Below are 12,695 nucleotides of genomic sequence, written 5' to 3'. Positions count from 1 at the left end.
TCTCTTGTTAAGGCACTGCCATTGAAACATAAACCGGGAATACTTGAAATAGAATTCCCGTTTGTAGTGTGAAGAGCAGTGTCAGATAGCAGTGTAGGCATGTGTGTTTCTGAAAAGTAAAAATTTCAAGAAGGAAAAATGGAAATGGTTTGCTTTATCCTTGTTAGTGAAAAAGCTGCAGTTGGAATTGTTTAAAGTAGCAGGTACAATAAATATTGTCACAAATTGTATTAATTTTTGAAGCAGTGTGGGTGCTGACTGCTAGCAGTATCAAATATATGTTCAGGATTATTTTGTACCTGTATTTATAATAAAAAATGTTGGAGGGGTTGATGAGTTTCTGCTAAAAGCTATTCCTGTGTGTTACATGTAATAGACATAGTAAATATTTGTTTACGGTTTTTGTTTAGCAAACCATGCATTTAAGTTTAAGTGAAGTCAATAAAAAGGAAATTGGTGTACGGATATGTGAAAAATATAGAGAGAAGTTAAGTGCACAGACTCCGTTGCCACTGCCTGAGTCCAAGTTCCAGCTCTGCCTCCCATTGTTTTTTTTTTTTTTTTGCCTCCCATTGTTTTTGGGACCTTAGGTAAGTTATTCACCTCTTTCCATCTCGGAATCCTCATCTGTAAAATGGGGACAATGCTTCTTATCTCATGGAGTATGTGTGAGGGTTCAATGTGTTGACTCTGACTATCTGGCACATATTAAGCATTATATGTTTCCTATATTATTAAGAGTAATATAAAACAACAACAAATATTTATTCAATGGAATTGAATTCTACCCTGGTTTTGGATTCTCTTAAATTCATTGATTCAACAAACTTTTATTTTGCATTACTACTGTGACAGATAGTATGCAAAGCCCTGGGGCTATGGAAATAAAAGACTCCCAGATCTCCTACACAATCACGATGGATAATTTGAGTCCTCACCCCACACACAAAAAAAGAGATGGAAAATGTGGGCTTACTGGTACAAAAGAAAAAATAAAAGCCATGTGGATCTTTAGTTTTGAGTAAAATGTTATTTTCCTTTTCCTGTTTCTTTTTCTTAAAACTAAAAATCTACAAAGAATTCTGTGCTGTGAATTGGTCCCTTTGGTATATTGTTGATTTCTAGAGAATGAACTGGTGGGTGTGTCCCCAAGGTGAGGAGTGTAAGTAGATGCAGGACACTTTGTCTCTCTGGGTGGGGAATTCCCCGCTGAGCCCTAAGTATTTCTCAAGGTGGGTGAGATTGAGTGTATTATCCACAGTGACCGTCCTGATGTGGTGCTGTGTCCAGTGCTGGACAGTGCTACAGGCAAGGTCCCAGTACTGGGTAAGAGTCGGATAAGGATTTCCCCTCTGATTCCTGTTAGCCAGAAGATTCCAAAATCTTGTGATGGTAGCCTTATCCTCTTCTCCAGAGACTTAATTCAGTTTATTCCTTTTATAAAACTTTTTGTTGTTTTTGTTTTTGAGACAGAGTCTCATACTGTGCCCTGGGTAGAGTACCCTGGTGTTATAGATTACAGAAACCTCAAACTCGCCTGGGTTCAAACACTCCCCTTGCCTCAGACTCCAGAGTAACTGGGACTACAGGCGCCCACCACAACACCCAGCTAGTTTTTCTATTTCTTTTTTAATAGAGACAGAGTCTTTCTTTTGCTCGGACTGGTAAAACTTTTAAAATATTTTATAAAATGCACCCCTCAAAAGTCTAGAAGCACACATCCATCAATTAAAAATTAAACAAGACAAAATAAAAAAGAACCCATCCATTACTATGAATAAGCTCATCAAGAGGAGACCAAAGAGAAATAACTCATATCACTTGTGCAAATAAAATACATTTATCAGCCCATTTAATAAATGCTTTTTGATTGGGAGGCTGAGGCTGGTGGATTGCTTGAACTCATGAGTTTGAGACCAGCCTGAACAAGAGCAAAACCCTGTCTCTAAAAATAGCCAGGTGTTGGGCGGCGCCTGTGGCTCAAGGGGCAGGGCGCCAGCCCCATATGCCAGAGGTGGTGGGTTCAAACCCAGCCCTGGCCAAAAAAAAAAAAAATAGCCAGGTATAGCAGGTGCTTGTAGTCCCAGTTACTCTGGAGGCTGAGGCAAGAGGATTGCTTTGAGCCCAAGAATTGGAGGTTCCTGTGATCTGTGATGCCATGGCACTCTTATTGAGGGTGACAGAGTGAGATTGTCTTAAAAAAAAAAAAAACCAAAATGCTTTTTGACATCTAAGAGCCTGATTCTATGTGTTCCTATATGAGGAGTGATTTGTGTATACCTACTCTGTATCTATGAATTCTGAGGTTACACACTAAGAAAGACAACTGAGCAGAGCTTGCTGAGGGCTTTCCAGCATGCTGTTACTAATGAACAGGAAAGCGATTTTAAAAAAATAACCACCATGGATGTCGTTATGGGTTTTTCTTGTATCACAAGCTGAAGATAGATTAATAAGAAGGTGATGGGGGCGGTGCCTGTGGCTCAAAGGAGTAGGGCACTGGCCCCATATACCGGAGGTGGCGGGTTCAAATCTGACCCTGACCAAAAACTGCAAAAAAAAAAAAGAAAGTGATGGATCACAACATAGGAAGTTTATTGCCTGTTTTTTTTTTTGAGACAGAGTCTCACTCAGTCACCAAGGATAGAGGGCCATGGTGTCAGCCTCGCTCACTGCAACCTCAAACTCCCAGGCTCAAGTGTTCCTCTTGCTTTAGCTTCCCAAGTAGCTGAGACTACAGGCGCCCACCACAACACCCAACTCCCTCCTAGAGGGAGTCTTGCTCTTGCTCAGGCTGGTCTAGAACTCCTGACCTCAAGTCAGGCCCCACCCCAAGCCTGCCTCAGCTTCCCAGAGTGCTAGTCACTGCACCACCAACTGCACCACTGCACAGCCCAATTTATTGCTTTTTAACAGCAAACATTATTTTAATAGAAATTGAAAATCAGCCTTTGTAACCTCTGATAAAGTAATTGATTCAGGCAACAATCATCAGTGGCTACTAAAACCTCCCAGCCAGTGAAAAAGCTGCTGGGCAATTGCACTATTACAAGATACCAATACGTGACCACAGGTTACCTCCTAGTGAGAAGAGGGAAATACAACATGATGATGGAGGGGTCAGGCTTTCACTACCTGAACTTACCCAGCAGCTTGGCATTGCCATAAGAGGGACAACCATACAGTCCGTGCTTCAGAGGAGCAGGACAGAGTGCTCAGCACCACCTGCGAGGTATTCTCGTTCAAAATGATAAACCTGAATCTGTGTAAGCCTTTGAAGATAACTTCCAGGTTGCAGGAAATGTAGGGCTCAGAGGCAAGTTGAATGATAATGTGAGGGCGCAACCAGAGAAAGCACAGAATGTAGGACATTCCATGAGGCAACTGACCTGATTTCTTCAACAAGCCTCTGACATGATTAGAACAGTGTGGGGTGTGGGACTGCACACAATTAAAACAGCCAAATGCCATGGGTAGACCTTACTTGGATCTAGATACAGACAAACCAATTTTAAAAGACAGCATGGGGCAATGGGGAAATTTGAATGTGGCTTGGTATTAGGTGATGGTAAAAAGTGACTGTAGGCTGGTGGGAAGGTAGTGAGTTATCTGGATTGTTCACAGTTACAGCCTGAACTCCTCATTCTGTTCTTTCCCCATTTCTCATTCATGCACTTACCTCGTCTTAAAAAAAAAGAAGGTGGGGCGGCGCCTGTGGCTCAAGGAGTAGGGCGCCGGTCCCATATGCTGGAGGTGGCGGGTTCAAACCCAGCCCCGGCCAAAAAAAAAAAAAAAAAAGAAGGTGATTGTGATAATAATCACATGATCATGTAAGAAAAATGTCCAATTATTAAGAGTTGGAGGTTGCTGTGAGCTAGGATGCCACAGCACTCTATCAAGGGTGACAAAGTGAAACTGTGTCTCAAAAAAAAATGTCCAATTATTTTCAGGGATACATGCTGAAACATTTAGAGATGATATGTCATCAGGCCTAGGATTTTCTTTTAGATATTTCACTAAGGCCAGGTGCAGTGGCTCACGCCTATATTCCTAGCACTTTGGGAGGTCGAGGCAGGTGGATCGCCTGAGCTCAGGAGTTCAAGAGCAGCCTGAGCAAGAGTAAGACCCTGTCTCTACTAAAAACAGAAAAACTAGATGGGCATTGTGGCAGGTGCCTATCGTCCCAGCTACTTGGGAAGGTGAGGCAACAGGATCATTTGAGCACAAGAGTTTGAGGTTTCTGTGAGCTATGATGATGCCATGGCTCTCTACTCAGGCTGATGGAGGAAAAAAAAGATATTTCGGGCGGCGCCTGTGGCTCAGCGGGTAGGGCGCCGGCCCCATATGCCGAGGGTGGCGGGTTCAAACCCAGCCCCGGCCAAACAGCAACAACAAAAAAAAAATAGCCGGGCGTTGTGGCTGGCGCCTGTAGTCCCAGCTACTGGGAGGCTGAGTCAAGAGAATCGCCTAAGCCCAAGGATTTGGAGGTTGCTGTGAGCTGTGTGACACCACTCTACCCTTGGTTAGAGTGCCGTGGCATCATAGCTCATAGCAACTTCAAACTCCTGGGTTCAAATGATCTTGCCTCAGTTTTTTCTATTATTAGTAGAGATGGGGGTCTCACTCTTGCTTAGGCTGGGCTTGAACTCCTGAGCTCAAAAACCTGTTAAAAACCTACTAAAAACCTGCCTTGGTCTCCCAGAGTACTAGGGTTGCAGGTGTGCACCACTGCACCCAACCTAGCAATCTGAAATTCTAAAAAAATGTTGAGATTTCCTTAATAAATGAAGAGATATCCTTTTTGTCCATTTTCTCTACATTTGTGAAAGATAAAATTTCTTGAGATCTTGGCTCTTTGGGTGACTGCATATGTTGTTGTGACCCATTCTGGTTTTTGATCAAAAGACTTAGATCCTCTGTCACGGTATTTTGAGTTTTGAGATGTCCACAATTGGTTGTGCACAATTACCAATCATAGTGATATGTGTTTATAGATTTCCTTTTTTTTTTTGCCTATTTCTTAATGAATTTGGTTCATCTGCTCATAACTGTTACACTTGTACACCCGTCATAGTATACCTGAGTGTTTATTCTTACAAAAATGTATGTTATTTGTGTCAATTTTATTGTGCAAAGTACCTACGAGGTATTCTGTTGTGTTTGTGTATGTTTCCGAAGTAATTTCCTTTTCAAAATGTAAAAAAAAAAAAAAAAGCTTTTAAAGACATTTTTTAGAAAGATATTTCACTAAAGAAAAAATAAAGAAGCTCAGCACCCGTAGCACAGTGGTTATGGTGCCAGCCACATGCATCGAGGCTGGGGGTTTGAACCTGGCCGGGGCCACCTGAACAACAATGACAACTGCAACAAAAAAATAGCAGGGCATTGTGGTGGGCGACTGTAGTCCAGCTACTTAGGAGGCTGAGGCAAGAGAATCACTTAAGCCCAAGAGTTGGAGGTTGCTGTGAGCTGTGATGCCATGGCACTCTACCAAGGGCGACATAGTGAGACTGTCTGAAAAATAAATAAATAAAGGTACCATAGGGAAATTTTTTTTTTTTTTTGAGACATACTCTTGGGCTTAAGCGATTCTCTTGCCTCAGTCTCTCAAGTAGCTGGGACTACAGGTGCCCGCCACAACGCCCGGCTAGTTTTTGGTTGTAGTTGTCATTGTTGTTTGGTGGGCCAGCTGGATTTGAACCCATCAGCTCTGGCATATCTGGCTGGCACCCCAGCTGCTGAGCTACAGGATCTGAGCCTATAAGGAAGAAATTTTAGTAATTACTAAGACTAGGTAATAGGTAAATGGGGTCCAGCCAACCCCTCCCAACAAGCCCTTTCTCCCCACCCTCTACACCCTGCAGAGCTATCAAGAGCACCCAGAACACTTTAGTGCATGTAGTTAGGAACAAATGGATGAAACTATTTGGCCTAAATGAACCAATTGCAGAGGCGTGGGGATGGGTGTGGGTGAGGGGCAGAGTCCTGAGGAGGAAGGAGGAGGAGGTATACATAACTGGGTTCAGGGACCACTTCAATTGATTGAGATGGCATCTGACCTCAATTAAAACCAGCCTTCCTTTACAACACACTCCTTTCTCTTTCTTTCTCATCATTTTGAGTATTTTAAGAGAAGCCAAAGGTGTGCAGTACTCATTTATTTCTAACGAACCCATGCCAAGGCCATGGGCTTAGACGTGATCACAGGAGGAGGTTGGCTTTTGAAGCCTCCAGTTGCTAAACCACAGGAAGTGAAACTTGGTCACTGGTAAACAAGTCTGGACCATTAAGATGTAATTATCATACATAAATTTTATTTTTCTTAGAGGTTGGCTGTAAGAAAGAAGAAAAACTTGTTTTAAAGGTTATTTGGAAAAACATCTTTTTTTTTTTTTAAGACAGAGTCTCACTTTGTCACCCTTGGTAGAGTGCCCTGGCGTTACAGCTCACAGCAACCTCCAGCTCTTGGGCTTAGGCGATTCTCTTGCCTCAGCCTCCCGAGTAGCTGGGATGACAGGTGCCCACCACAACGCCCAGCTATTTTTTTGTTGTTGCAGTTTGGCCAGGGCCAGGTTTGAACCCTCCACCCTTAGGTATATGGGGCCGGCACCCTACGCACTGAGCCACAGGCGCCACCCTGGAAAAACATCTTTTAAAAAATGCTAGCGCTTACTTCTCTGCAAAACACAATGCTCGAAAACATTTTATCTGCTTGATAGGATCCACATGAGGGGGGCCTAACATACCCATCTTACAGATGAAGAAACCAAGCCTATCTGACTCCAAAACATGTATTTTTAACATGTCTCCTAAATTAGGTACCTGAGCCACTCCCTTAACATCCACGAGGTAAAGTAATAAAAAGCCTGGGTCCAACCTTTCTTCTTTTCTGCCATACAGTGGAAAAATAAGAGTTGTCTTGGGCCTCACAGTAAACATACAACATACACACACTAGTAAGCTGATTAGCAAAAAAATGTTCATGCATACTTTTCGTGACATCTGACACCACAGATAAGTCCCCCTGGTAGGTTTGGGCCCTATTCTAGAAGGCACCTCCAGCCCAAGACCTTTGAAAAGGGAAAAGTGCAATATAGCGGTATTAAATAAAATTTACAGAAGGCCACTGATTTGAACCCACTAGGCTGCCACAGGACAAACCAAAATAGAGTCGTTAAATCATGCCAAAGTTCCATGTCACCAAACCGAAACTGAATCGTTTATCTGACCTTCTAAGAAAACTAGAGGGCAAGATAATGGTCAAATGACCAAACAGGCCTGTTTTAGCCAGTATAAAGAAGTCCCTGTCCTTCCATCCTTACCAGGAAAGTAACCTGACATTGCTTGAAGCTAATCAATTGCTTTTTGTTCCGTTTCTGCTTTCTTCAGCCTTTTTCTGCCTGTAAAGCCAGCCTTCCCCGCTGGATTCATTGCAGTGCCTTTTCTAAAGTTATAGAAAAGATGCTTCCCAGATTCAGGAATCACAAATAAGAGCCACTTAGATCACTTAACTAAATTTGTTGTAATTTTGTCTTTTGACAGCCACCTAAGAATAACCCTGGCCTGGGTCTGAGCAGCAGACTGCCCACTCCTGCCAGTTGTCCCTTTTCAGCCTTCCTGACAGGGCATAAGCCTGGATTCTGCTCCCAGGAGCCTGAGAATTCCCTACCACACACACCGCCTCCAAGGAGGAAAACCTGTAGTAACCAAGCTGACAAAGCATCTTTACCCCGTGCAGGTGGCATCTGACTCCAAGAAGATCTGGGCTTTTTTTTTTTTGCAGTTTTTGGCTGGGGCCGGGTTTGAACCTGCCACCTCCAGTATACGGGGCGGGCGCCCTACTCCTTTGAGCCACAGGCGCCACCCAGATCTGGGCTTTCAAGGTGTGGAGAGCTTGGAGCAGGGCGTCCCTCAGGACCCAATACTCCTGTCTGTTTGGATGCTGGCCTCTCCCTCCTTTGAAGGCCCCCCCCCCCAAAAAAAAACACTCACCTCATCACTCCTGTATTTAACTTTTGACTTTGTATTTGTATCGTTTTTAACATAATTCACTATCTTTCCTTAACGTTCCAAATTCTCCTTGGGTCTCCAGAAACAAAAGAAGGATGGTCCAGAGAGGCCTGGGCCTTAGGGCTTGGGGGACCTGTTATCCCGGAAGGGAAGGTAGGCAGGAGTGGGTGAGAAGGGTCAGGATTCGCCCTCTCCAGAGGAGGGATCCATATCTCTACCAGCAGGACTACATAAAGCAAGGGAGGGCCCCAGGACTCAGGCGTCCTCAAACTTTTTAAACAGGGGGCCAATTCACTGTCCCTCAGACCGTTGGAGGGACGGACTACAGTTAAAAAAAAAAAAAAAAAACTATGAACAAATTCCTATGCACACTGCACATATCTTATTTTGAAGTAAAAAAACAAAACGGGAACAAATACAATCACACCGCTTCATGTGGCCCGCGGGCCGCAGTTTGAGGACCCCTGGTAGGGCCTCCAGGACCCTCCATTCCCTTCCCAACACCCTCCCCAATCACTTTCACCCTCAGGTTTTTTCCCTCCAGGGCACACAGACCGCGGATCCTCACCCGAGGAAGGACTACTGATAACTGTCGCCCCCTTGTGGTACTGCCGGGGAAAAGCGAGTTACAACTAGGGCTTTCGCAAGTAGAGGCGGAGGAGGGGAAGGCGCTTCCAAAGAAAAACAGCAAGCCTTGAGGAGTGCTAAGGCCGGTCTTGTGGCCCCTTAAATCCTATGGGAGCCACGGCAGCCGGGATAGAAGCGTTGGAGAAGGCGGCGGTGGAAAGAGAGAGGGGGAAAGGAATAATGAGAGAGCAGAGAGAAAGGGAGAAAGGGAAGGAGAGGATTCCCTGGAGAGCACCTGGAAGCGTTTAGAAACCAGCCCAGAGTTGCTGGCTAGTAGGATGCTGGGGTGTGTTTGGGGGGAGTGGGCTCCTTTTCCATCTCATGAGAGTCTTTTCCATCTCATGAGAGTCAGAGGTCTGAGCTTGAGGTATGGGCCTGTCCCTGCCCTCCAAGCTGCCTTCTAGATTTAGTGTCCTGGACCCCCTGGAAGAAACAGGGAGTTTCTTCCCTTGAGGCAGTTGAGTGAGGCCCCTGTCTTGACCCCGAGTCAGCTGTATGCATTTTGCATAGCTACTCACCTGTCTGCAGCCTAGCCCCTGCCCAGCTGCGAGGGTTCTGGGCCACAGAGGCTGCGAGAAGACGGTGCCCCTCCTGCACCTGCCCTGCCTGTGAGCGGCAGGATGCGATCAGGAGAGGAAGCAGGGTTCTGCCCAGTCATTCTGGGATTTCCAGAAAACTGCTCACTGAGGGCATAGACAGGGCACTGTCTGGGTCGCTAAGCATCATCACCCTCTCCTCACCAGTTCCTGGAGCCTGGGGGAGGGGAAGGGGAGGGTGTGAGGGCTGAGAACCAGCAGCCGGGGTAGCTCCCTCAACTGAGAAAGGCCTGGGGTTAGGGGGTGAGCCTCCTCCACTGTGTGTGTGTAGGGGGTGCTTCAGGGTGTACACAAGCAGCTGCCTAGCACCATGCGGTGTTCAGAAGCTCAGCTAGGGACATCCGACCCTGTTTCCCTTTCCTCTCACCACCAAGAACTCAAAGTTTTTCCCCACTACCCCTCCACTTCCCAGAAAAACCCATTTGATGGACAATAAGCCCTTAAGCCAAGTGGGAAGTAGAGAAAACTGATGGGGGAGCTTATGGCCTCTTCCAGATCGCACCCCCTTCCCCTCTCTCCATAGGTTGAGTCAGTCAGCTTCCAATGAGGGCTCTGGTTTCCGCTTGTAACACACCTGCTTCTCAGGCCCCAACTTCTTCAGACGCCTGAGGCTCCCTGCCCAGCTTCAGTCTCCAGGAGAGACCCTGCTGCCGGACGTAGAGCCACAACACAAAGCTAGACACTCAGGGGTGCAGACACAATTTGTTGGACTCCTTTGAAATTTTAATAAAATAAACACGTGCAAGTCTGATGTTACATAAAAATGTGGATCTACAGCTTTTGTTTGTAAAGCGGAAGCATTTTCTTGTGACATTTGCAGTGACTGCCCCCTTAAGACAAAGAAGACAGAGCCTGCCTTTTCTAATTCGCCACTGTCTCTATCATGCCATTTCCTGCTCCCACCCCTCCCCCCACCCACTCACACCAAGGCCACCAAGTATGAGTTGCAACCTACGTATGTAGCATGAGGTTTGGATGCTAGAACTCTCAGACCTGACACATTTCACTCCTTTACTTTATCTGTCTTGTCCCTCTCCTATTTGAAGTTTTTCAATCATCAATGCAGGGCTATGAAAGCAGAAAGATCTACCTTTAAATCCAGCATCAGTCACTTGCTAGTTCTGTGGCTTGAACCTAGTTATTTGGCTTCTCCCAGGCCTTAGTTTCCTGACCTGTAAGTGAAGACAATGATATTGCTGCAAACTTCAACCTACTCAGATTTGCAAGACATAGTAATCACTTTATTTCTTTGAAATCAATTTGATTTTGTCCTGGGTCCCATCCTGCTGGGATGATAAACAGTTCCATGTCCTTCTGCAGGATCCTGTAACCCAGACAGCAGATCAACAGACTTTAAATAGGGTCCCTCCAATTTGTTGAAAGCCTTGATGGAATGAAGACTGATCTCCCTTGAGCCAGAATGAATTCTGCCACCAGATTGCCTTTGGACATGAACTGCAGATTGCTTTTTTTTTTTTTTTTTTTAAGACAGAGTCTCCACTTGGTACTTGGTTGCCCTTGGTAGAGTGCTGTGGTGTCATAGCTCACAGCAACCTCAACTCTTGGGCTCAAGCATCCTCTTCTTCAGCCTCCCGAGTAGCTGGGACTATAGGCATGCACCACCATGCCCAGATAGTTTTTGTATTTTTAGCAGAGATGGGGGTCTCGCTTTTGCTCAGGCTGGTCTCAAACTGGTGAGCTCAAGCAATCCACCCGCCTTGGCCTCCTAGAGTACTAGGATTACAAGTGGGAGCCACCATGCCCAGCCTGCCTTTGTACTTGAACTGCAGCTCTTTCCTTGGTCTCCAGCATGATGGTCCACCCTGCATGTTCTGGACTTGCCAGTTTCCACAACCATATGAGCCAGTTTCTCAAAATAAATCAATTTCTCTGTCTTTCTTTCTCTCTCTCTTTCCTTCTTTTACTCTCCCTCTCCGTCTCTCCGGACATCCTATTAGTTTGGTTTCTCTGGAGAACTCTGATTAATACAAGTAGCTTCTCTTGAATTTCAAGGAAAAAATCTGAAATCCTAAGCTAGCCCACACATTTCCTCAGTCAATTTAGCTCAGCTAGGACCTTTGTGGAAATTAGAAAAAGGCAGTCACAGCTCAGGCCAAGACACAAGGCTGCGTGGGTGGAGCAGGGGGAGCCTTCCCCTTAGTATAGTGCACAACCTGGGCAACCACATGGGGCTGGTCCTGCTTTTTCTTCTTCTTCTTTTTTTTTTTTACTTTTATTTATTTATTTTTTGACATTATCAGACAAATTTATTGATTCATTTCAAAATACTAAGGGGGTATAAAAGTTGTTGCCCTCAGGGCAGTGCTCATTGTACCCAAATAGTTCAGTTTGTACCCATTTAACTGGCTCCTGACCCATCTCCCTGCTGCACTATGGTCCTACCCTCCTCACTGCTTAGTTTCAATGTCCTTTAAGTCTTTTTTTTCTTTTTCCTTCCCTTCCTTTTATTTATTTATTTATTTATTTGACAGGGAGTCTGTTGCCTGGGCTAGAGTTCAGTGGCACCATCACAGCTCACTGCAACTTCAAACTCCTGAACTTGAGCAATCCTCCTGCTTCAGCTTCTCCATTAGCTGGGACTACAGATCTAGCTTTACATCTTTTTGTGCTCATGTGCACCCATCATTTAACTCCCACTTATTAGTGAGAACATGTGGAATTTTTTTCTTCCATTCCTGGAAAAATTTACTTAGGAGATTGGTCTCCAGTTCTATCCAAGTTGCTGAGTATGACATTATTTTATTCCTTTTTTACAGCTGAATAATGCTCCACATTTCCTTTATCCACTCATATATTGATGGACAATTAGGTTGATTCCATACCTGCAGATGGGAATTGTGCTGCTATTAACATTCTAATGCAAGTGTCTTTTTTTATTTTTTATTTTTTAGAGGAAGAGAGAGTTTCACTTTGTTGCCCTCACTGAAGTACCATGGCATCTTAACTCATAACAACCTTAAACTCTTGGGTTCAACCAATTCTCTTGCCTCAGCCTCCCAAATAACTGGGACTACAGGCGCCTGCCACAACACCCAGCTATTTTTAGAGATGGGGTCTCACTGTGGGCTCAGGCTGGTCTTGAACTAGTGAGCTCAAGTGATTCACCCAGCTCAGCCTTCCAGAGTGCTAAGATTACAGGCAAGTATCTTTTTGATAAAATGACTTCTGTTCCTTTGGGTAGATATCCAGTAGTGGGATCACTGGATCAAATGGTAAGTGTACATTTATTTCTTTGAGGAATCTCCATACTGTTTTCCATAGAGCTTGTATTAATTTGCTGCCTCGTCCTCCAAAAGTGCATGAGCAAATATGTACCATTTTCTCAGAATCCAAACCAGCATGTTGTTTGACTTTTTAATAAAGGCCACTCTGCCTGGGGTAACGTTGTCTCTCCCCGTGGTTTTTATTTGCATTTCCCTGATGATTAGTGATATTGCACCT

The sequence above is a fragment of the Nycticebus coucang genome, chromosome 10 (assembly GCF_027406575.1).
Source record: "Nycticebus coucang isolate mNycCou1 chromosome 10, mNycCou1.pri, whole genome shotgun sequence".
Taxonomy (NCBI): Eukaryota; Metazoa; Chordata; class Mammalia; order Primates; family Lorisidae; genus Nycticebus; species Nycticebus coucang.
This window is presented reverse-complemented; position numbering follows the sequence as displayed.